The 26,752-nt window shown below is 39.7% G+C and overlaps 1 protein-coding gene and 1 pseudogene across 1 annotated transcript in view; one reads left to right on the top strand and one right to left on the bottom strand.

Annotated features, from left to right (window-relative positions):
- Positions 1 to 26,752, top strand: part of Gabrb2 (gamma-aminobutyric acid type A receptor subunit beta2) — a 229,793-nt gene that overhangs the window by 83,007 nt on the left and 120,034 nt on the right. The window lies entirely within an intron of this gene.
- On the bottom strand, positions 1,102 to 6,833 carry LOC129679501 (cytochrome c, somatic-like; annotated as a pseudogene).

Here is a 26,752-nt window from a genome sequence, read left to right as displayed (position 1 = left end):
TGATCTGTTCCTTGGTGAGAGTGGAGTGTTGAAGTCTCCCACTATTAAGGGGGATATTCAAAATTGTGATGTCCTCTTGGTGGATTTTTCTTTTGATGAGAATATAGTGGCCCTCCTTATCTTTTTTGATTAACTTGGGTTGAAAGTCTATTTTATTAGATATTAGGATGGCTACTCCAGCTTGTTTTCTGGAACCATTTGCTTGAAAAACATTTTTCTAGCCCTTTACTCTGAGGTAATGTTTATCTTTGTTGCATAGGTGTGTTTCTTGGATGCAACAGAATGTTGGATCCTGTTTCCGCAACCATTCTGTTAGTCTGTGTCTTTTTATTGGGGAGTTGAGTCCGATGATGTTGATAGAAACTAGTGACCAACAATTGTTACTTACTTTTGATGTGGGGTTGGTGGTGTCACTGAGTTTCATTGCTTGTATTCTTTTGTTGTTTTGTTGTTGTTGTTGTTGTTGTTGTGTAGTTATCTATTTCCTCTGTTTCCTTAGATGTAGTTGTTTTCTTTGGTTTGGAGTTTCCCTTCTAGTAACTTCTGTAGAGCTGGGTTACTATGTAGATATTGTTTAAATTTGGTTTTGTCATGGAATATTTTGAATTATCTGTCTATGTTGATTGAAAGTTTTGCTGGGTATAGTAGTCTGGGTTGGAATCTGTGGTCCCTTAAGGACTATATGATTTCTGTCCAGGCCCTTCTGGCTTTCATAGTTTCTGTTGAGAAATCTGGTGTGATTCTGATAGGTCTACCGTCATATGTTACTTGGCCTTTTTCCCTTGCTGCTTTTAGAATTTTTTCTTTGTTTTGTAGGTTCAGTGTTTTGACTATGATGTGACGTGAAGAATTTCTTTTCTGGTCTAGGCTACTTGGTGTTCTGTAGGCCTCTTGTATGTTTATGGCCATCTCCTTCTTTAAGTTGGGAAAGTTTTCTTCTATAATTTTCTTGAAAATATTTTCCCGGACCTTTGAGCCTGATGTCTTCTTTTTCTTCTACTCCTATTATTCTTAGGTTTTGTCTTTTCATGGTGTCCTTGATTTCTTGGATGTTTTGTGTTTGGAACTTTTCTGATTTTATTTTTTCTTTGAGAGATGTGTCAATTTGCGCAAGTGTATCTTCAGCTCCTGAGATTCTTTCTTCCATCTCTTGTATTCTGTTGGTGATGCTTACTTTTGTAGTTCCCAATCTTTTCTCTATGCTCTCCAGTTCCTGGTTTTTCTCTATTTGTGTTTTCTTTATTGATTCTAATTCTGTTTTCATGTCTTGCACCATTTCCTTCATCTTTTTGAATGTGAAGTCCTGCTTTTCAATGATAGCTTCTATTTTTTTGTTCGTTTCCTCTCTATGTATCACTAATTGTGCCTCTACTTATTTGGCTATAATTGCCTGTGTTTCTATGAGATTTTTGTTTATTTCTTCTTTATTTGCCTTCATTTGTGTAGACATTTCTTTGAGAGCTTTGTTCATTTCTTCTCTGTTTGCCTCAATTTTCATGGTCATTTCTCTGAGAGCTCGATTTGTTTCCTCTTGGTTCGTCTCGATTTCTTTGACTATTTCTCTGAGGACTTTGTTCATTTCATCTCTATGGGCCTCTAATAGCTGGAGAAACATAGTTTTGAGGTCGCTTTCTTGTATATCTAGTGAATTGAAGTGTCCATTGTTTTGTGGGGTTGCTGGTGAGGTCATTATGTCCTGATTTTTGTTGGGTGTGTTCTTACGTCTGCCTCTAGTCATCTGGTTATTTATAACCCTCACTGTTTGTTCCTTTAGTTTGTAGTTCAGGCTATGATCATCTCTTTCTGTTTTCTGGACTGTTTTTTTCAGGAAGATGAGAGAGGTTCACTGGTTTGGGAGTGTGCATTATGGTTTCAGTTTTGCCTAAGTAAGGAATGTGACACTGGTGCTATTCGCATGCGCTCTTTGCAGATGCAGTGTGCATGCACGAATTCTTTGACTATTGCAGTGGCCTGCAGGCCACTATTATGCAGTCTGTCAAAGATCCAGGGATTGTTTTCCTGGATTACACTGGTGGGCCCACAACGCAGAGGCTTCAATGTTGTGGTTGCTATTCCAAGAATCCCTATGATGCCCACACTAGGGGTGTGGGTGGCAGGGATCTCTTCTGGTTGCTTCTGTGGAGAGGCCCTGGGTCTGAGGCAAACTTTCCCTAGAAGGCTCACTCACTCTCTTGCAGGACCAGTTAGAATGCACAGGGGTTCCCCTTGCTCTCTTCTCTCCGATTTGTTCCTGCTGCGGAAAATGCGCGGGTAGGCTAACAGTCAGCTCTGTGGCACTGTGGCCGCAGGACTCGGTGTCCACCTTTCCTGTGTGCTGCCTCTCTGTCCTTTCCCTCTGCCAGGAGGGGTTATGTTGACTGGTCCCGGGGTAGCATGGGAAAGAGTTAGGTTGAGTGTTCTCAATCCCAGATCCCGGGCCCAGATCTCTCTGCCAGAAACAGTCTGGTGGTAGAACCTATGTTTGCTGTTCCTGAGAGAATACCAGGTAGGGTTGATTGTCCTCAGATCCAGAGCTTGGGTTTCTCTGCCAGGGGCCGCTGGGTGAGCTGGAGAGGGGGTGCTGTGTCCTGTGGCAGGCTGCCTCTCTGTCCTTCCCCTCTGACCTTCCCCTCTGCTAGGGAAAGCTTATGGTGCTAGCTCAAGCTTATGGTGGTGCTCTCAGGGAAGTGCCAGGGGAGTGCTCAGGGGGTTGGGACTTCTCAGTCCCCATCCTGAGCTGGGGTTTCTCTGCCAGGGGTCGGGGGGCCGCTGGTGATAGGACTTGGTGCTAGACCTTATTACGCTGGACCTGGGAAAGTCTCAGGATGTGTTGAATGACCACAGTCCCAGATCCCGAGCTGAAGTTTGTTTGCTAGGAGCAGCTGGCAGCACTGTGGTCCCGGCACTGTGAAGCTGCTGTGCACCTCTTTATCCTTCCTGGCAGGTTTATAGCGGCTTTTGGGGGAGTGCCCAAAAGGATTGGGTTTTCTCAGCCCCGATCTCGGGTTGGGGTACTGACAATGTGGTCTGTGGCAGATTCTGCTGGACCCTCCTGCCTCCTCTGAAGAGGGAGTAGGGATTTTGAGCTGGGTGCACAGCTGCTCTCCGCGTGCGGCTGGAGCTCAGTTGTGATGGCAGCAGGTACCTGAGGTCAGGGAGACCTTCCAGTGAAAGACTGGATGACCCATGATCAGTCTTGCAACTTTCCTTCCCCATGGGGTTTTCTTGCAGCTAGGACTCTCAGTCTCTGGCACCCTTGTGCCCAGCAATCAGCCTGGGAAAGTGATTGGGACACGTAGGAGTGTGGCTCTAGCCTGGAGACCCAAAGCCAACGTTACCTGGGATCTCTTCTGGGTTCTGGCTATCAGGCCCGAGAGTGGAGAGGCCTGACTGATTCCCACACTGTGGGAGCCTCCCCTCACCTGGGAAACAGGATCGCTGTACTTTTAGGGCCCAGAGTTCAGTCTCCTGGTCGCTGCAGGGAGAGTGTTGTCCCGCATCTCAGACAGGGAGAAGTGTTGTCCCGGTGCTGCCATCTTGGCCCCACTCCACAGTTTATTTACTTTGTATCCCAGCTGTAGCCCACTTCCTCATTCCCTCCCCAAACTACCCCCCTTCCCTCTTCTTCTCCCATGCCCCTCCCAAAGGCCACTGATAGAGGAGTTCCTACTCCCCTTCCAGCTGACCCTAGTCTATGTAGGTTTTATCAGGATTGGCTGCATTGTCTTCCTCTGTGGCATGATGAGGCTGCTCCCTCCTCAGGGGGAGGTGATCAAAGAGCCAGCCACTGAGTTCATGTTAGAGGCAGCCACTGTTCCCCTTACTAGGGTACCCACTTGGAGACTGAGCTGCCATGGGCTACATCTGAGCAGAGATTCTAGGTTATATCCATGAATGGTCCTTGGTTGGAGTATCAGTCTCTAAAAAGACTCCTGGGCCTGGAATTTTTGGTTCTGTTGCTCTCTTTGTGGAGCTCCTGTCCCCTCTAGGTCTTTTTAACTTCCCCTTCTTTCATAAGATTTCCTGCATTCTGCCAAATTTTTGGCTATGAGCCTCAGCATCTGCTTTAATACCCTGATGGGTAGAGTATTTCAGAGTCCCTCTGTGGTAAGCTCCTGTCCTGTTCCCTGTTTTTTCCCTCTTCCAAGGTCCATCCCATTTGCCTTTCTGAATGAGGATTGAGGAGAAAATATTTTATCTTGATTTTTCTTGTCAGTAGTGTTTGTATATTGGTATTTGCATATCTGGAGTGAGTTGAGACTTTTTGTCACAGTGGAGTTGAGTGGGTGAATGGTGCTTAGCATCCCATCTGCTTCACATGTCTTGACTGGGCTCAGAGCTCTTTAAAGTTCAGTGTGGAGGAACTTGGCATTGATAATGGATGGTGTAGGTGATCTTGGATTTGTTCAGAATAGATCATAGCTTCTGACTTCATAAACTAGAGTGAGTACTGTGTGGCAAGGAGTTGTAGCGGGGCAGCAGGTTCACATGCCCATTAACCTTCAGAGCCTGTTTTCATAAAGCATTGTGGGAGAGTGATTGATGCTAGGGATCTGTGGCCTCTAAATTCACAAGCTGGGGTGTTTGAAGAGTGTTGTGCATGAGTGACAGATGTAGACAGACTATATCATGCAGCTTCTTGTGGTGCTCAGGGCAGAAGAACACACTTGGCAGAGGGAAGTGATGTGGCTTTACCACTATTGTTTTATTAGTCTCTACCTTGTCTGGCTTCTGTGAGCTTGCTGAGGAGTGAAAGTACGCCCAGAGGCAGAAGACTGTGGCTCTCTTCCTTGCTTTTGCCTGCTGCTAATGGAACAATGAAAGAATGCATGAGGGGGAAGATGCAGAAGGACTGACTACCAGTTAGGATCATATACAGGCAGGGTGAAGATGTCTGCCACAGAGGCAGAGGGTTTGGAAGCCTCTTTATGTATCTGTGACCAGTGCTGTCAGGGAGGCAGATATGGCTTGACAGAGGCAGCGGTTCCTGAGATTCCTAACTATGCTAGGTGTGCTGGGTAACCACAGGTTTGGTAAAAGTATGCTCCTAGAGCACATGTTTTCTGTGGGTCATGACCCCCTTGGGTTGAAAGACCCTTTCATAAGAGTCATAAAGCAGATATCCTGCCTGTGAGATATTTGCATTATGATTCTTAACAGTAGCAAAATTGCAGTTACCACGTAACAACAAGACAATTTTATGGTTGCAAGTCACTAAAACATGAGGAACTGTATTAAAGGGTTGCAGCAGTAGGAAGGCTGAGAACCATTGACCTATATGCAGATGGCTTGGGGGGCTCTTACATCTCTGAACTGGATGCTGACAGGGCAGCCCTAACTCCTGATAGTAGAAAAATCATTATTCTTCCATCTCCTTGTCCAACAAAGGCTTTTGACAAAATAAACAATTTCCCGAACACCTGTGACATTCATAAAACCAGCATTTCTGTGCAAAGCAAGCTCATTAATTTTGATTATTTTTCAGTTGCAATGTTAATCAGGAAGTGAAATTAATAGATTTAAAATTACATTCTTAAGTAGGACTGTCAAATTTTATGAAAAACCAGAACAGTTCCTGCTGAAAATCAGTGCATACCTGGTACTCCTTTCTTACCTCTAGGAGTCTTATTTTCAATAGATAAAAGAAATTTAGTTAAAGTGACTATTCTCCATATTGAGTTAAAATGGTTAGCCTCTCCTTCTACTCATCCACCACCAATTCTGAGATTTCCTATTGCCACTAATCTGGTAAGAACTTTATTTAGAGTTAATGTGAAGTAGGAGAAATGTTGAAACAATTTAGATGTTATTATAAGTAGCTAGGGTTCATGGAGAGCTTTAGCATATAATATGACAGACTATGTATATATTTTCTCATTTCTTACTATTTTAGTCCCATTGTATTTTTTTACACATTTTATGGATAACAAAGGAACCTATATAAATTTACTTAGCTACTATACAGACTTGGGTTGTCTTTCTTTAAGTATTAAATACTCTTTATTTGATATCTTACACAAACCACAGTCAGTGCCTTTCAGTGGTAAAAGGGAAGCATCCTTGGCATAGGGAATTCTAAATAAAACAGCATCATCAAGAAAGACAGTTGCTTACTGACGTTTAGCCACTGCCTGGAACAGACCAGTGAGCACAAGTTGAAACACAGGTAGGTGAGTCTTCTTGTTTCTGAGACAATAAGACTGAGTTTTCCCAGTGTTTAAACATATTCAGATGCCCATTTATATAAATCTAAGTACAAAACCATTTAATAGGTTTGATGTGACACCCCCATCTTTGTGGAAAGTAGAACATTACTATGTAAGTCCAATCTTATCTTGAGAAAGGGAGAGCAGTGATAGTCTATATTTAACTGGACTGTTATTTTAAAAAGGGTCATATCCACTTTATTTAGTCACTTTTACTTAAGTCAGTTTTACTAAAATTGGGACTGTCCAACAAAAATATTGTTAGTCATTCATGATCTGAATTTTGATGTATGAATTAAATTATGGTACACATTAAAAGCCATGAGACATTTGTTTTGTAATAAATAAGGCAGTGGAAGCCTTTTTAAGATAAGGGAAGATCATTTTTGTTCCAGGGATATACTTTTTGGGATTCTCCAAATACTCCATCAGGGTATTCTCTCCCCAGGTGATACCTTTGTTCTTGTTGGCATCTGTGTAGAAGAATCCAGCGGTCTGACCTGTCTTCCACCCAAAAACACCATGGAGATGGGTCTCATCTTATGATTGCCTCCCTTTTCCACAGTGTGGCACTGGGCACACTTCTGAACATAAATCTTTTTGCCTTTCTCAACATCACCCATTTTCTAATTCATTCCAGGCTGGTTGACACCAGAAATGTTACATCCTGCTCTCTCCAATTTGTCTTAATAGTTGTCTTAATATAAGAATAGTACTACTTACTCTTTTGTCCTGTCTTTTGTGTACTGGTTGTGTGGCGATAAACAATGCTTAGGAAAGCCCTGAAAAGAACCTTGAAAGAATGGAAGAGGAGAAAAGCTAGATGGATACAGCCTTCAGTAGATCAGTAGACAGTAGACAGAGAAATTTTATCATTTCTCTGGAATGATAAAATACAGCCCTGAGAAACAGCAGGCAACTTCTGTGGAAGTCCACCTTAAGTTTCTAGTGTCTGTAGAAGTTCTAGTTAAACAGATGATTTGTGAATGTGTGTGTGTGTGTTGTGATTCTTGGATACAAACAAGGTAGTTGTAAAAAAGTCAGTAATGGTAAAGTCTATCAGTGTGAATAATGAAAACTGAAAGGCAATCATTACCTGGAGGTGGAAGGCTGAGAGCTAGATAGTTTTATATATCAAGACAATGACCAGTAAAATTTGCAAATCCAAGACTTTGAGCTAAATGTCTGTGTGATAAACCAAGAGCATGAAGCAATCACTGCATCCTACCTCTTTCGACAGAAAAGGAAGGAGGTACCAACATTTGCAATATTTAAATGAACTGTTATAAAATACTATACGTTGAATGTTGGAGGTGTTAAAACATAGCAATGGTTGAGTATGATAGAATATCATGCCTGTTGGATTTAAATCGTGGGCATGTAGGTGTTCATGATGTCATTGTTTCAAGTTGTAAGCATACTTGAAAATATTCCTCATGAAATTAGTAAAACAAAGCAAAATATTCAGTAACAATAAAATATGTTTTAAGGCTATGGCACTCTCTGATTTTATTATCTAAGAAATATGAGTCAAAATTGAGAGAAGAAAGGGCAAATGATGTAATACAATAATATCAAAAATAAAAAGCATAACAAAAAATAAAATAAATTCTAAACAGAAGAATTAAGAGGGTAGGGACTGGAAAGTTGGCAGGGGGCTTGTTGCAAAAGTAAAATCTGAGTTTTGATCTGATTCAAAGAAAAAAAAATCCATGGGTTGTGGCAGGCAAAAACAAGAGAATTGATGAGGTTTGCAACCTACCAGCCTAATTCTAGGTTTAGTCAGGGACCCTTTCTAAACTGAATAACTTAGAGATAGACAGAGCAGTATGCCCCTAAGCTTCCTTTCGCTTCTTCATGAATGCCCGAACACACACACATACACATATATCACACAGAAACACATACTCCGAGAGATACTCAGAGATTTAAGATGTTCGTAGGCAAGGACTATTTCTGATCTCTGAAGATCTTTAGGATTTATATCTTTATATATGAATAGAGTTTTTAAATATTTATTTTATTTATTATGTATACAGTGTTCTGCCTTGAGGTCAGAAGAAGGAACCAGATCTCATTACAGGTGGTTGTGAGCCACCATATGGTTGCTGGGGATTAAAATCAGGACCATCTGGAAGAGCAAACCATGGCCTTAATCTCTGAGCCATCTCTCCAGCCCTATATGAATAGGTTTTACTGACTGTTTCTGAAGACAGAGATTCTCCTCTCCGAGGCTGTATAGCTCAGTGGGTGACTTCACGACAGAAGGACGCCAAAATCCAAAGAACTGTGATACTATATTATTTTTGATATTATAACCAGAGAAAGCACTTCAGCCAACACCTTGCTGACTTCTTTGTAAACTTCACATTTAGAAGCACACAGCCATTGCTTCTAAGTATACAAAGCCAAAGCTCTCACACCACCAATGGTGACAGACTGTGCTTAGAGAGCAATCATTGAGAAGGGTATACTTCCTGCTCACAGCAAGCTGAGAGTATGTTTTGCCCTGGGGAATTCAGAAGATGGGATGGACATTAAGAGACAGGGAACCCCTGTGGGGGTGAGTTCTAACAGTTTCACCTTGAATTGATTACTGCCTTCCTGCTTTCAAAACACCAGGATATAATCTAGTTTCTTCCCATTGTGATTTATATTAATAATATTTTAAGGTTCTGGCAGCAGAGTTGAAATGTTGTGCAGATGTGGTAAGGAACACAGTTGGCCAATACAACTAATTTTCTTCAGAAGGGTAATAATAGCATAACTTACTAACCAGCTGTGGTGGCCTACTCCTTTAATCCTAGCACTTGGGAGGCAGAGGTAGGCAGATCTCTGTGAGTTCAAGGGCAACCTGGTCTACAGAAAGAGTTCCAGGACAGCCAGGGCTACATAGAGAAACCCTGTTTTAAAACCAATAATAATAATAATAAAAATAATTAGTAAAACTTAGACTTCGAACTTTTTAATTTTTTTCACTTGCTTCTTCTGAATCATCAAATTCTCTGAGGATTAGGAGACAAAAATTTTGTTGCAGCCTAATCTTTTCTTAATTAATAGTCAATGAATGTAAAATAATCGGTTCATGAACATCATACTAGAAAATAAAATTATGTATTGGGAGTAACACAATTATAGTTAAATGCTAAGCATTCAATGTTACTTAATGTACATGTGGATATATTGGATGGGTGGAACATTTTTGAATTTGACTAGTTATTATTATTCTGTGACGTAAGATTTTAAATATTTTGTGTAGAACTCAGAATGGTGGGAATATCAAGTGAAATGAAGATAAATCGGAAAGGATTAGGTTGAGCATGTCTAGAGTGAGAAGAGAAATTCTAACGAATTTCCAATATTGATAAAAAATATCTTATGGATTTAATTATCTCCAGTTAGTGCTATATGCTTAAGAGTTGGATAAAGGGGCTAATTATGCCAACATCCATATGGCCACGGCAAGCTTTAGAAACTGTCCTATATCCTTAAATTCAGCACTATATAAAATGTAATTATACATCGTCTCTGGCTCCCGAGTCCGAGTGCTTTCTATCAGTTATTATCTACTGACTAAGAGGCACTGTCTCCTAGAATGGACACCAAAGTCTGATTTGTTTCCTGTTTCCCAATCCTTGACATGTAAGAAATGTCTCGGACTCCAGAGACTTGATGTCTGAAACTGCCTCTGCAGCTTCCATCAGTAGCAAAATGCCTGGACAATGCCTGGCCTGTGTGACTAGCAGATCCTTCTCTGTGACACCAGCCAACACTTGGCTGCAGCGGCGTGGCACGCTTCTGTGTGGTAATTTCTCTGTGCATTGTGTTTCGTCCTAGGATGCCAACTCAGGTCATTCTCAATGAGGATGAACCTACATTGACCACTCCATTTCACTCAGGATTTGTGTAGGAAAGAGAAAAAGAAGATTGCATTTCATACCCTCACTGTACCTTTTCTAAGCTGCCCATCTATATATATAAAAAAAACGTAATTATACTCTATTTAATCAAATATTGATTAATTCCTTCCAAGTTGTTTCTTTTCCTCATATTTTATCACTCCTATCATTTAAACTTTATAGAAAGAGAGTTATAGGAATAAGTAAGGGATGAAAAATGTTTTCCCTTCTTAAAGTTGCAGTATGTGACTGAAGATCAATGAAATCTTCAAAAGGAGTGTTTCTCTGTTATACTTAATTCTAGCTCTATAACAAAACTGTGCAACCTGAGTGGTTTATAAACTACATACAGTTGTCATAATTCTAGATGATAGAAAAGTTCAAGATATCAGCATGATACATTCAATGTTCAGGGTCTCTTTCTGACTCAAAAAGATACCTTGTTCTGTATGTTTACCTGTTAAAATAAGAATACAGCTGTCAAAAGACTCTTTTTTAAGGCCACTAATCCCATTCATCAGAGTTCTGCACTCATGGTGTAATCAAATCCTGAAAGCTCCTACCCAAAGTTATTAGATTCCACAGGTTAATATTGAAAAAAAATCAATATTCAGAACATAGACTTCATCTGCACTTTGATAGCTCAGTGATCCCTTTTTTGTCTTTGTATCATTTTATTTTTTATTTTATTTTTTTATTAATTACACCTTATTCACTTTGTATCCCCCCATAAGCCCCTCCCCTCCCGATCCCACCCTCCTACCCCCTTCTTCACGCATGCCCTTCCCCAAGTTCACTGATGGGGGAGGTCCTCCTCTCCTTCCTTTTGATCTTAGTCTATCAGATCTCATCAGGAGTGGCTGCATTGTCATCTTCTGTGGCCAGGTAAGGCTGCTCCCCCCTCAGTGGGAGGTGCTCAAAGAGCAGGCCAATCAAATAAGATGAAATATTTCTTCTATTTTGTTTTACTATTTAAAGTTTCCTTTTGTCCATATCTTAACTAATTAATTTATTTTACATCTTATTGCAGTTTCTCCTCCCTACTCTCCGCTCAGTGCCCCCCTCTGCTCCCTCACCTAACCTTCACATCATCCTCACATCCTCATCCTCCCTTTCTCCTCAGAAAAGGCTCAGAAAAGGGGAGGCCTTCCATGGATATCAACCTGCCTTAAAATATTGTTGCAGAAGGGCTAGGCACATATTCTCCTACTGTGGCTAGACAAGGTAGCCCGGTTATGGGAAACGGATCCCAAGGAGGGCAACAGAGTCAGATAAAGCTCCTGCTCCTGCTCTTTGCAGTCCCACAGTAAAACCGAGCTGGACCACTGTTACATATGTGCAGGCCCTTGGTCCATCTCATATATGCTCTCTGTTTAGTGGTTCAGTCTCTGTGGGCTCCTATGGGCCCAGGTTAGTTGGTTCTGTACTGTTTTTTTGTTTGTTTGTTTGTTTTTGTTGTTTTGTTTTGTTGTTTGTTTTTGTTTGGTGTTTTTGACCTCTCCGCTGTCCAGCTCCTTTTATCCTTCCTCCCCCTCTTACATAGAACTTTTAAGTTCCATGTAATACTCAGCAGTGGATCTCTGCAGTTTCCATCAGTTGATGCCTTGAAACTTCTCAGATAACAATTATCCTATGTGCCTGTCTGGAAATTTAACAGAATATTATTAATACTGCCAATGGTAGGCTGTCTCTCATGGTATAGGTCTCAAGCTGGGCCAGTCAATGGTTGGCTTTTCCTCAATTTCTGTTCCATCTTTACCCCTGCTCATCTTGTGTCTTCTTGGCAGGAGAAATTGTGAGTCTAAGGTTCTGTGGCTTGGCAGGTGTCCCCAGCCCTCGACTGGAAGTCTTTTCTGGTCCCTTTCAGGTGCCATATCTGCCATTGCTAAAGAGTCTTAGCTAGGGCTACCCTCTGAGATTCCTGATAGGTTCCATTGTCCTAGGTTTCTAGCTCATCACAGACATAAGCCGCCTCCTTCCCGTTCTTTCTCCTGTACTCTCTCCTTTAGTCCTCTCACCACCTGACCCTTCCTGCTCCCCTCCCAACCCTCTTCCCTACCTGGTTGCCCCTTCCATCCACCCTTGATATCTATTCTATATCCCCTTCACAGTGAGACTCAAGAGTGCCTACTTGCATCCTTCTTGATATTTAGCTTCTTTGGGTCTGTATATTGTAGCATGGCTAATATCCACTAATACGTGAGTACATACCACATTCATCTTTCTGGGTCATGGTCACCCACTCAGTATGATCTTTTCTAGTTCCATCCATTTGCCTGCAAATTTCATGAAATCATTGTTAGTAGCTGAGTAGTATTCCACTGTATAAATGTACCACATTTTCTTTATCTATTATTTGGTAGAGGACATATAGGTTGTTTCCAGTTTCTGGTTATTACTAATAAAGGTGCTATGAATATAGTTGAGCGAAAGTCTTTGTGGTATGGTGGAGCATCTTTTGGGTATATGTCCAGGAGTGGTATAGCTGTGTCTTGAGGTAAATCTATTCCCAATATGCTGAAAAAAAAAACACTATATAAATTACAAAGTGGTTGTACAACTTTGCAATTTTAACAGCAATGGAGGAGTGTTTTCCCTGCTTCAGAGTTTTTGATCTTGGCCATTCTGGCTGGTATAAGATGGAATATCATAGTTATTTTGATTTGCACTTCCTTAATGACTAACAATGTTCAATGTTCAACATTTTTAAAGAGCTTCTTGGCCATTAGAAATTTCTCTGTTGATCTATACCCCATTTTTAATTGGATTGTTTGGTTTGCTGATGTCTAGTTTCTTCAGTTCTTTATGTATTTTGGATATTATCCTTTTGTTGGATGTAGTGTTGGTGAAAATCTTTTCTAAATTTATAGTCTGCTTCTTCTGTCCTATTGACTGTGTCCTTCACCTAACAGAAGCATTTCAGTTTCATGACATTCCATTTATTATTAATTGTTGATCTTAGAGCCTAAACTGTTGATGTTTAGGAAGTTGTCTTCTGTGCCAATGTGTTTAAAGCTATTACCTAATTTTCTTCATCAGATGTAGGGTATTTGGTTTTATGCTGATGTCTTTGGTCTACTTGGACTTGAGTTTTGTGCAGGGTGATGGATATGGATCTATTTGCATTCTTCTACATGTGGACATGTGGAAGGCTGCTTCTAGTACAATTTACAATCATACAGCTGTACTATTTACATCCTCAGTCTCACTTGGTAAAGAAATATATACAGAATATATACTGATGCCTGTTTTATTGTTGGTGGTTGGTTGGTTTGCCTTGCTTTAGAGTCAGTTTTACATAAGGAATGACCTTGCTTTCAGCAGCAGCTAAACTACTAAAATAGTTACATTACACTGCTACAGTAGTAGCTCTTCATAGCTGGCCCATCTAAAGATGGCACCTATACTTACTCTCTATTTGTGTGTGTGTGTGTGTGTGTGTGTGTGTGTGTGTGTGTGTGTGTGTGTAGAGGTAGGGTTTGGCTTGCTATAGTTATATGCGTCCCATAGGTAACATTATATCAGAAACTTGTCACTCCTAATTAAAGGTTTACATTCTTAAAGAAAGATCCAGCAGGCACTAGAAACTGTAATTCAACCACCTTTTGCTGTGTAAGCTCTGTCACTGGGAAAATGGAAAAAAATGATGTTAGCCGGCAGTGAGTATAGGCAAGTAGAGTTTTATTAATTCCATCTGTTCTCTCTGCTATGCATGTTTTAGCACAAGATTGTCATCACACTAAGAAATGTGGTCAATTAAAGATTAATATATCAATTTTAGCTTAGATTTTCTAATTGGTTTAATTAATTTTTATACAGATATTGAGTAATTGTATTTTGTCAGGCTGAACAGAAGAGATTTTATTAAGGATATCAGTCTTCTTGGCTAGAGTGGGAGAAATCTCCTTACAATATCAGTCCTCAAAGCAGAAAAAAAACATCCTGCTTTTGCTTCATGGGAAAAATGAATACTGTGGGGTGTTTTAGATGCAGCTTTTAAAGAATTGCACTTTCTTCTTTATCATTTTCATATAAAATAAAATTACCTAGATTAAAAGTAAACACATTTAGAAGTAATTTCTAGTATCTGTAAGTTTACTTTCTGTGGCAGTTTGAATGAGAATGACCCCCATAGGCTCATATATTTGAATACTTGGTTCCCAAATGGTGAAACTGTTTGGGAAGGATTAAGAGATATGACCTTGTTGGAGGAGGTGTGTCACTGGGCCTGGGCTTTAAGGTTGCAAAAGCTCATGCCAAGCCCAGTCTCTCTTTCAGCTACTTCTCCAGCTCCATGGCTGCCTGCTACCGTGCTCCCTACCATAATGATAATAGACTGGCCCCAGCAAGCCTCCAATTAAATGCTTTATTTTAAAGATGCTTTGGATGTGTAATTAGGTGTACCTTAAATAAGACACCTTTCTTTCTTTCTTAGACAAAATATTATCCTCAAATACTCAACTTCCAATTCAAAGACAGTTCTCTGTTTTGTTGTTATCGCTGCTGCTACATACGCTATCACTGATGAGTTAGAATGATCATTGATTCATTAACATTACCAAATGATTCAAATCCAAATCAGCAGCAGAATAGTCAGAATCACAGGGTTCTGAAGACTAAGAAGTAGAGATGGTGTGGGTTTATATTTTGTTGTAACATTTTGCTGAAGTTTTAAATAGGAAAACATTTGAAAGGGAAAGGCAAGTCTAACAACCTTTTTTTTCTAAATATTTCTTACTCGCCACACCCTAGTGGTTAGTAATTCTCCTTTAGTCCCACCTACATGTGTCCCCAAATACCATTATGTCCACTGACTTTAATGGAAAGAAGGCTGAGTATGACTATTGTCATAACGTATCAGCCTCATAATGTATCAGAACCAAACTCTAGGTCTGATACAGAACAGATGTGTGAAAGAGGTTTGCAGGAAAGGCATGATTAGAGACTGGGGGAATCCCAAGCAGTTCACTCCGAAAGTCAGAGATCCGGTACTATAAGCCTAATGAATAAATGTGATCATGTTATTGGTCTGGAAAAGAGGAAAAGCACTGAAATACATTACCAGTGTGTTGATGGGGTTGTGAAAATATTTTTGGATAACATTGTACATTTAAGTACTACAATGGCAAATATTTACTCAGTTTTTTACAAATTTAGTGGCATAACTTGCATGTTCCTCATTTCATCATGGGTGAATCCTCTGGACCAACAGAATATTATACAGATGAGAGGTGTTAGATATGTGCTTGATTTCTGTATATGCCAGCGAACGTTGGAGATTGTTGCTGATACATCAAAGAGCCCCTATTCTTTTTTTAAAATTTTTATTATTTTTCTTCACAATTTACTCATTATATAGCCGGATTGAAGCCCGCCTCTCTCACACTTCCTCCCTCTTCCCCCCATCCCCTACAGCAGTGAAAGGGGGAATTCTCCACTATTACCACCTGACCATCGCTTGTTAAGTCTCCTCTTTCTCTGGGGCATGGCAAGGCTGCATCACCAGGAGCAAGTGATCAAAGAGCATGCAACTGAGTTCGTGATAAAGGCAGCCCCTGCTCCCCTCACTAAAAAATCCACATGGAGACTGAGATGCCAGTAGGCCACATCTGAGCAGGTGGTCTACACAATAGAACACTACTCAGTTATTAAAAACAAGAAAATCATGACATTTGCAGGCAAATGGATGGAACTAGAAGAGATCATCTGAGTGAGGTAACCCAGAAACGCAAAGGCAGGCATGTATACACTTACGAATAAGTGGAGATTAGCCATATAATATAGGACAGCCACCTACAGACATAAAGAAACTAAACACTAAGGAGGACCCTAGGGAGGATGCTTAAATCTCATTCTGAATGTCAAACAGGATAGACACCAGAAGCGGTGAAAGAGAGGAAACAGGATTGGAATCTATTATAGAGGGTCCTCTAAAAATCTTCACTGAACAGGGAATGGTGCAGATGCTGAGACTCAGAGTGCAGGGAGCCTTATGGAGGAAGAGAGGGGTAGGAATAAAGGAACATGGAGGGGACAGCAGCCCCACAAGGAGACCAACAAAACTAAAAGATCTGAGCCCAGGAGGTCCTGCAGAGACTGATGCACCAACAGAGGACCATGCATGGAGAGGTCCTATTCTTAATTTGTATTTCAGGAAGATTTTACCGAAATCACTTCAAACTGTCTTTCAAATTTCAAAGACTCAAAAGCATTATTTTCTGTTTGAGATTCCCACCAGTAACTTCAGCACCAACATTTAAAATGGAGTGGTGGGCAGTGAGTTCAGAGTTTATCATAGCCTCTAACTTATGGACAACTAGGTAGATTCCTTGATGGACCAGATTATTGGGCAAGATTAAAAGAACACTGGGATAACTATTGATTTTATGGACCAAGTAGTAGTGTTTGTTTCAGCCTTATTTCTCTTTGGAAGAGAAACAAAAGTAAATAAAATTAAAAATTTTTCAACCTGTGTAAATCACCTCCAAAATTTTATTTTAATACTTTAAGACAGTATTTTACTCAGTCACTTTGCTAAATGGAGAAGGATAAGAGCTCTAGCCATTCTGTACCTCTTGATTTTGGAGGCCGCAAATGAAACAGGCCTTCTCTTTGGAAACTAAACCAGTGTAATATGTTAATGACTCAGATCTCATTCCCTGTAACATGAAATGCTCAAGCTGTTTTACTTCGCAGGAGAAGCTCATTATATGTTCTCCTATGGACAGAATAAAAAAGCGGCACGATGCTAAATGGCTATAAATCCTTAGAGGAAGTTACTAATCAACGTTGGATTGTTCCCACTAGCCTTAATAGTAGAAATAAGTAGGACTTTATATTTCAGTAGCTGCAAAAGCCTGACAGCTAAGGGAAACACCAACAAGACACACACACAAACACACACACACACACACACACACACACACACACACACAAAAGATTCTTCAGATGCATTTACAAAGATCCATGCATAGATCCATGGGAGCAGCCATAGGGCAATATGAAGAGAATCTCTTTGGGCCCTAATTGCCTTGTTTCAAGCCCATTCTGATCAACAGATGTGTTGTACTCCATTCATTGAGCTTCAGTTTCCTTATAAATAAAGTGGTACTTTATTATACTTACTTTGGAGGACTATTGAGCCAATTAAATAAGCAACCATGTTGTAAAGTGTTTAGCAAATTCTGTGGCCCTTATTAAGTCGATTTTAAAGATAATTGTTATTATTAGCCTTACTCCAAATATCTTAATTTGTCCTATTATGTTGTAGCTCATGATGATAAGTTGGGAATGAATTATGACCACAAGGAAATACATGATTGAATACTTACTGTGTACCCACCCCATACCAGCACTGGGCACACACAAAGAAAAATGAAGCCTCCAAAGTTTGTAGCATACAAAAAACTGGAAGTTAATAGGGGAAGAAAATAAATAACAAATATGAAGAGAAGGAGTATAGCAAAAGCCAGATTCCAGCTTCAAATATAGAGGTGGTAGAAAATCACATAACAGATCTTCATAGAAAATGATACAATTTAATAAGAGTATTGTTGGAAGCAACAAATCATTTCATTTTTAGAATGGAGGATATGAAAACAAATTCAGTAAGTTGTTCAAAGTAGCACGATACATGTCAAAACTAGAAATAACTTCAAAGACTGTTTGACTCTAAAGCCTAATCCTTCATACTTTAACTGGACTTAGCAGGGAGAAATGACTTGGTGCATGGACTGTAATATGGAAAAGCAAATAAGGGCAATCTGGGACTTTCCGTGACTAGAAGTTCAATGTACCTATTGAGTTTGATAGGCTAAACTTTAGGAATGTCTATGGAGTCCTCAAAATGGAAACTAGATAAAAATAAAAACAAGCTTATTTCTGATAAAACTTTAAGTAAACCACGGGACAGTTCACTCATGTATTCATCAACTTATACAGTTTTAGTTCTGGTTACTCTAGGTGGGCGGGGATAGCGTAGGAATGAGGAAGCCAACGACAGTATCTATTTTCAGGCACTTCTCATATTGAGGGAAATCTTATGACCATTGGCAGTAAGTACATTTAATAATAAATACAAAGCTTTCTAATTATGATGAACTCGATGAAGACAGAGAACCAAATGAATCTCATGATGAGTGACTGCAAAGAGGTGGGACGCTGCTTTAGAGGATAATGTTTGCTTTATTGAGAGGTTATTGGGAAGAAGAAAGAGGTCTGAGGATGAGTTCCAGTTAGAAACAACAGACTCACAAGGTCCTGAGGGCAGAAAAGCCTCATGTGCAGAAGGGAAACTGAAAGTAATGCCACTTTGTCCAAATTTTTCTCACCATTTTCTCTCTCATGCCATTGTGTTCAAAACTCTCAAAAATAATGCACAGTTTAACTATTATATTCACTGGGTAATCCCTCCTAGAATAACTTCCTGATGATAGCAGGGACCTTTGTTTTGAGCCCCATTTTTCACAACCCAACATCTAGTTCATGTGTGTCCCACAGCAGCTAATTACAAATGTTAAATTAATATATGTGTGTTTGGATTAGTGAGTACCAGTTCTCCACAGAATATTGAGTTCTATCTTTCTAAATCTGACTCCACCAGATAAATTGGATCTGTAATCTCTGCAGGATCATTCTGAAATTGACTTCTCTTCATATTTCTCAGCACAGATAACTCTTGGAAAATAATGTCTAATAATGAACTTGCCTCCTGAGGTAATTTAAAAGAAGTAGAAAAGGAAATATAAAATTAAGTTGATTTCATTTATAACCCAGTTATCAAAGATTATTATGTTGCAATGAGGTGAAATATAATCTTGTTGTCCTACATGTTTATGATATGGGGTATTTCTCCTTATTGAATAAGAAAACTACAGTAGTAGTGACAGTACTTTTTGGCTGATATTTGTAAGAATGTGGTGACTATTTCAATGACTCACTAATACCGTTCACAAAGGATTGATTTGTAGATCCTTGTTAAGTTCCAGAATGCCTAGGCAGCCAGTCTCTTCCCAAAGAGAAGAGAAGAACCATATGGCCTGGACCTTGTTAAAACTTAAGTAAAGATGCCTTGGAATGGGAACTGGACCCACGGTGGGGTACCTAGGATGGGGCAGCAGTGATTGAGAGAAAACATGGAGAAATAGTCAAAACAGGCATGAGTGCCTACTGAACTCTAGCCAGAAAGAAAACAGATTTTACTGCAAGAGGCCATGTTCCAAATAATAAGAATTAAGGCACATTTGTGTTCAATTCTGGATCTTCAAAGAACCTGAGTGAAGTCTGGGTCCTTGAGGTGGTTTAGTTTGCATGATTACTGAGAGGGTCACAAACATTTCAGAAAAGGAAGATGCTGGTGCTCGCGTGTGCCTTTTCTTTCTGGTGATTCTGCTGTTTGTTTGATGCCCAAGCTTCTGGGCTTCCTCCCAGAATAAATGAGCTGCTTGGCTCAAATTCATCCTTTGTAATGTTTGAAAATTCTGAAAAAACAGTATGCCATCATTCCGTGACAACCTTGTTTAATTACAGAAAGCTCTTTCATCTTTGTAGCACTTTGTTTTCTGTAGGCATGGAGAGAACAGAGTGCAAAATATGCATAGACAAATTCACAATAGATCATTACTGTGCTTACTAACTGAAAATACTTGGTGGCAGAATATGATGCCATAATACAGGTGACGCCAATAGTCAACAGTATGGTGTGCAAGAGAATATTGGGATAAGTTGGGTACCTATAGCATTTGCTAAAGTCCAGGTCCTTAAAGTGGACGTTATGACATCCCCATGTTTGATGGGCTTGAGATTCCTCATTTGTTTTTCTCACTGCTGAAAATCAACTGACTGAAAAAGGAATTGGGGACACTAGACTCTGACTTTTCTGGACAGTTCCATGAGCACAACAGATGGCGAAGTGTGTCACAGGGCTTGAGGGGGACACCAAGATCAGAAAAGAGGAGTGAAATGAATAGGGAATACGAAAGCAAAAGAGTGTCAGATGTTGAGCATTCTTTTCCTTATGACCCAGGTCATGATGCTGAGTAACCATTGTCTATGGGACCTAGGCTGCTCCAGGACCATGATGCTGTGTACAACACAAACAAATCGCCCAGCTCAAGGAAAAGCAATCTGATCTCCTTTTGAGTGGAAGCTGAGGAAAGGCAAGGAGGCTACAGAGAAAACAAACATGAAATCAGTGTGCCACAGTGATACAATGCATCTTAATCCTTTACAAATAATTAATCCAGAGATAATTACTCATTAGCAGCATTGTAGTGTTCAACCACAAATGTCGTAACTAATCAGAAACTACAAGAACACTGATAGACATGAAATATTAAATCCAGCTCTTTGAGAATGCCTCTAATCTGCTGTTGTCAGAAATATCTTTCCTTAGCTCTTGCTGTCGTTTAGCATATGTTGAAATACTTTAGAGGCTATGTTAAACCGTTAGATATGCAGTGATGTTGACCCAACTCAGTAGGATCTGCCCATTTTCTTCAGCTAAAATTCAATTAAGATCGAATTAGTAAATATATGCTGCTGCTTCGACTAATTTACACATTTGTTCCAGTTGCTATAAATTAACAGGTAGAGAAACTGTCTACATGAATGAGAAAATATAGATCATCCTTGCGCCCTGAGTTGCCCATCCCCCCCCATGCCATCATATTGACAAATGACCCTATTCTTTATAGATCATCTCCGGGGAAAGAAGCCTGCTTATCCACCCTGGAGAGCCATCTCATCATTTATAGTTCTACGGTCATCTTTCTCTTTAACCTAAATCCTCAGTGCCCTTCATGGTAAAATTTATGGGCAAGTATTTCTGTTTGGTCCACAGTGAATCATGTGAACAGCTGATCATTGCTCCACCGAGCCCTCCACATAAATGGAGGTTGGTATCATCCATCAGTCTTCCCCGACTCCAGGTAGAATCAGAGAGCTCCTGCTACTAGAATCCACGGTTTTTCAGGTTGTAATATCCACTGCCACTTCACACAATCATGGCACCATCTTTCTTTTCTTCTGATGTAAAAGACAGGAAATAAAAAGAGTGAGAGTTATATAGCATACACAAAGACTGGGTGAAGAGAGAAAAAGATTAATTGGGGCAATTTTTCTTTAACATCATCATCCTTCCTTTTCTTTTAACTCTTTTCCATCTCACAGTAGGGTGAAATAAAATTGACTCCTGCCTCCTCTCCTCTGATGTCACTTGCTTTTAATTCTCCCTTCTTTGGGGGATAAAAAATGGAAATTTTTTCCACTGTGTCTTTTTTATAATGTTTTAAAATATTTGGAGGATTTTGTTACATATTATAATTTCAGAACATAAATATGTTAGTTAACATACTTTCTATTCTTTTTTTCTGGGAGGGGGCTATGTTCTGAGATTATAATATAACAGCATTATTTTCTCCTATCTCTCCTCACTTCAAACCCTACCGTATACTCCTCTTTGCTCTCTTTCAAATTTATGGTCTTTCCCCCCTTAATTGTTACACATGTATTATGTGTATGTATAGAAATATATATTCCTAAATACAACCTGCTCAGTATGTATGATGTTGCCTATATGTATTTTTTTCAGAGCTGACCATTTGTTATTGGATAACCAATTTGTGTGATCTCCTCAGGAAGACTGTTTCTCCCATTTTCAGCCTCTCTTCATTGCCTGGAGTTTTGTAGACATAAGGCCTCATGGGCTTACCTGCTCTACTTTGGCATGTCAGTGCTTGTCCTCATTCAGCTCAAGTTTAAGCAGTCATAGTGAGACTTTATGGCTATATTTTCTCACATTAGTAGGATACAGTCTTACATCAAGCTTCTTTATTTTCTGGTTTCTGCAATCTCACTCATCAAGTCCATGAAGTCCTGTAACTATTCATTATTGTGTAGCACAGGCTGCCTTCAAACTCAGGGTAATCATCCTCAGCCACCCATTTGGAACACGGGTGCTTGGCTTTTGTTTTTAAATCTTTGTTTTTGAATCTCTTCTATTTCTTCAAAATTCTTCCCAGCATTGTATTCCACTTTTTTTTGCATACTTTATCTTATTTTGCTTTAATTAATTATTTATTTAGGTATGTGTATTGCAAATTGAGTTATTATTTGAATACATGGCGACTCCCCCACCCCTTTCTCTTGCTTTCTCTTATATTAGGAACGGTTTTGAAGAAACTATCAGCCACTAGATTTGTTCTGTAATGAAACCTGGCATACACTGGAGTTTTCCTTGCTCAAAAGCTGCAAGGGGCTTTCTTAATTTCAGTTGCTTAGATGCACAGGCCCTCCCATTCTCAGTTCAAAACCCCCTCCTTTCAAAGTAGCTGAAAACTCTTGAAGAAATTATTTCTACGGGTCATAAGCAAATATCCTCACTTTTCTGTGGAGTGTTTTGTGCCCATAAGATGATGACGTATTCGGGATTGCAGTACCATTTTTTTCACACCGTTTTTCTTCATAGGCTGTTCAAGGTCCAACAGCAAGGGGCAATCAGAATAGAAGCCAAGGAACACTCAGTTCCAAAGTTTGTGGAGTTCCGTTTTCTGTCATCTACTTCTGCGCCTGTGGACATGTGAGGTCTGCAACAGCGACTCGAGCACCAAATTCCATGTTCTCGGCAGCAATGCAGCGTTGACTATTTTGCTCACATCTGATCGCTTCCTCTATGTTAAATGCTCTGTGAAAAATTGCAAAAAACAAAATTACTGGCCTAATAGGTGGAAGGGGCATAGCAGGGTCTTGTGATCCCAGGCTGGCTTAAATTTCCTACTTAACCAAGGATGACTTTTCATATGGGATCTGCCTCTCTTCATTTTCTGAGTGCTAGGATTAGAAGGGCAACAGAAATCCTTGTGTATGCAGCTCAGAGCTTGAACATAAGGCTCATGCATGCTGGGCAGGCATTTAAAGAAAAGAAACTATACTCTTTACTCTATCTTTAGATTATTCGTATACAAAATTTTACATTACATCTGCACTGGTAATGCCTAGAATCTCAATTTATCTATGCTTCCACTACTTCTTAACCTGCAAAGAAATGACAGTTCTCAAGAAAATAATGGCATACATTTTTTTCTCATGAAAATATGGTCTGTATTATAAGCATAGTCAGAGTATCAATATAAAATCTTAATGGGCTGAAGAGGTAATTATATAGTTTAAATGCATAAATCAAATATACTTAATTTTTTACTCATTTGGTAAAAAATAAAAGCATTCTACACAGAACAGTAGAAAAATAAATTAACATGTGAGTGAGTGATAGCTACCATGAGATTAAATTTTATAAACTGTGAAGAATCTCTATGAATAAGAAAAACAAGAACCCGTCCTAGACTAAAATTGCAAAGTGCATGAATAAATAATTTACAATTAAAGAAATTCAAACTGATGATAAATATAGAAAAAAAAATTCTGGTAATCACAGCCTTCCAACGACAAAACGATTTTCTTTCAGAAAGCTTGAGTTCCAAGCCTGTGAAGATTCATTAGAAAAATAATTATAGCGATCTCAGGAAGAGAACTCAGTCATCAGAAAGGCATTTGCATAGTTGTCACTTAATCCTTTTTTTCTGCTTGAAAAGGCATGGTTCTTAAATGATGGTTTTGTCATAAGCATTTTATGCATTTCATGCATTTCATGCAGCCTATTGAAGTGCCTACATGCAACACAGTCTTGATGACCAACATCTCCAACGGATGAAATATGTTAAGTGTTCCTTTCGTCAGCAAATCTCTTCACTTAAAGAATAAAAGCTCTAGAATGAGTTCAGTTCAAAGCCAGGAATAGCGCTGTCATAGCCCCAAGCAGACAGAGAAAACTGTCTTTAAAATATTTATCAGAGAGAAAAATTATGCCTATTTCTTCTAGAAATAAGGAAATTGTAGAATATAGACAAATAATAACCAACTGCATCTTCATGGCTCCTTTTAGTAGGTTTTTTGAGGCAAGTTTTCTTGTAGCCGAGGGAAGTATGAAACTCATTATGTGGCAGAGGATGGCTTTGCAGCTCTCTCTGCCTCCATCTCCCCATTGTGAGAATTACAGGTGTGTAGCACAAATCCTACTTTAATGGAATGCTGGGAGCAGAACGCAGAGATCTAGGTTTTCCAGCCAAATATTCTATCAACTAATCAACCCTCCACACTTCCTTCAGGATATTGTAAACTACTTCAGTATACACTGATGTAACTTTTTGAAAGCATACAAACTTTTTCCTTTTTTTTAATTTTATTTTTTTTAATATTAGTTATAGTTTGTTAACTTTGTATCCCTGCTGTATCCTGCTCCCTCTTTCCCTCCTAGTTACACCCTCCCTCCCTCATCTCCTCCCTGCCTCTTTCCAAGTCCACTGAAAGGAGAGAACCTCCTCCCCTTTCATCTGATACTGGTTTATCAGATATCTTCAAGACTGGCTGCAAAGTCCTCCTCTGTGGCCTAGCAGGGCTGCTCCTCCTGAAGTGGGGGGGGGGGAGTCAAAGAGCCTGCCATTGAGTTCAGAAAGCATACAAACTTAACGCTGCCTGCTTCTCTAATTGCTTTCTTGTGTTTTCCATTCTTAAGAGTGTTTTACCACATCGTGTGTCTAGAACAAAATTTATCTCAACATCGGTATATTATATATAAGTCTTTCTGCTTTGCCAAGACAGAGATTTTTTTCAACATCTCTAAATATCAATGTGTTTTCATACTCATTCACCAAGTGGAATTTCAGGAGCAAATGCTAGTATATTCATTAGGTTTTTATTCATTGAAACAATCATTTGGAGACTTAATAGAAGTATATAAGAATGTATCTATTTCTATGCAGAGTCTCGATATGATTTATTCAAGTTTTGTGCTGATTATATAAGCAATAATTTTGTATCTATATTTAAACACATCATAATCTGTACTTACCACGCATACGTGAGGTTGGTTACTACCAGCGCGGAGTCGCTCCCACATTTGTATACCTAGTCTCTGGAAAACATGTCACTACCAAATAGTAAAAAAAGTTCCATGGAAACAAAATTCTTCCGCTGTTTGAGGTCAGGTGGCAGAAAGCCCTGAAATGCTAGCATGTGCAGATGTTATTGGAACCAGGGACGAGTTGCCAGTATATTGTAGATGACAGTTCGTCATAGATGGGACAGGTGCAGTTCATGGAAACTATGTATGATGACCGGCTAACAGTGGGCCATTTAGAATCCGTGGCTTTATGACTTCAGCAAGGTATCTATAGAGAGTAGATGGGAATGAGGGAAGGAGAAAAATAAACCAAATAAGTTTCTCTCTGTTCTATCATGCTTGCCTGGCGTAGTCTATGGGTACACAGTAAGCTGTAAGAGGCTGGTTAAGGGCCACTTCAGTCCTACTATAGACAATCTTGCAGTCTTCCCAGGAGAGCAATTATGCTGGGCTTGCAGCCATCCTGAATAGAATACAATTTGAAGCTTTCTTTCTTTTTTTTCCCAAATCCTCAGTTAGTATATCTGCACAGTTAATGATCCCAAATAAACACCTCTCAGGGTCAGCTTTTAGAGAACCCAGCCTTAGTCAGGCAATGTCCAGAGTCTGCTAGGAAAACACACACACACACACACATACACACATACACACACACACACACACACACACACACACACACACACACACACACACACAAACACACTGCAAATGAACATGAAGAATCCTAACAGTGATAGATATTCCTAAGAAAGTAAACACAGGAGGCAAGTAGTGGAGAGCAAGGGGCACCATGTTGGCTGGGCAGTGCGAGCAGGCATTTTAGATGGTCTGTGAGGAATACACAACAGAATGACAGGAAGGAGGAGTCTTGTTTAAGGTAGGTGGGAAGGGATATTCATTATCTTACCTCCAAGTTCTCAGCACAGAAAACTCCAGAAGGGAACTGCTCTAACTTTTAACAGCATAACTGTGCATCTTATTTTAAATACATTCTATAATGTATTCTATCAGTCAAGAACCCAACAGGAAACAGATGGCACACCAAAAATGGGATCATTTGAGGAGGCAATAAGAGGGATATTTACAAAGAGACAAAAAAACAGCCCCTCCCAAACAACATTGGATCAGCAGGTTGTCATCAGCTCTCTAGGACTCACTTTTCAAAGGTGGAGGGAGGCCTGGGTGGACCATGGGTCCATTAGAAAATGAGCCTAGCTTTCCTGGATTTTAACATCCTTCTGACCTCAGTTCCATGGCCTGCTCTCCATTCCCTATGCCAGAGAGCCAAGCTTAGAATAGATTGGAGAGTCCAAGCAAGCTGGCTTTGAAGAACACAAATTTGGGGGATTAGGGTTAGAGGGTACAATCAGAGAAGCAAAGAAGGCTCCCATATGTGTGGTCTGTATTTTAAGATATACTTGGAAGATCCCAAAAAGAAAGAAAAAGGCACAGCTGAAGCTGCAGCTTGGGCTGTTGTCACAGTCAAGTCCTTAAACAACATCTGTGAGCTATTAAAAAAAAAATTAAATAATCTGGCTATGTTGGCCCAAAGCTTTTAGTCTTTAATCCTAGCCTTCCAGAGATAGAGACAGCCCTCTGTGACACAGCCCACTCTGTCCTTTGTATACAACACCATCGATAGATAGATAGATAGATAGATAGATAGATAGATAGATAGATAGATAGATAGA

This window comes from Psammomys obesus, unplaced genomic scaffold (assembly GCF_907164565.1).
Source record: "Psammomys obesus unplaced genomic scaffold, mPsaObe1.curated_primary_1811, whole genome shotgun sequence".
Taxonomy (NCBI): domain Eukaryota; kingdom Metazoa; phylum Chordata; class Mammalia; order Rodentia; family Muridae; genus Psammomys; species Psammomys obesus.
This window is presented reverse-complemented; position numbering and strand designations above follow the sequence as displayed.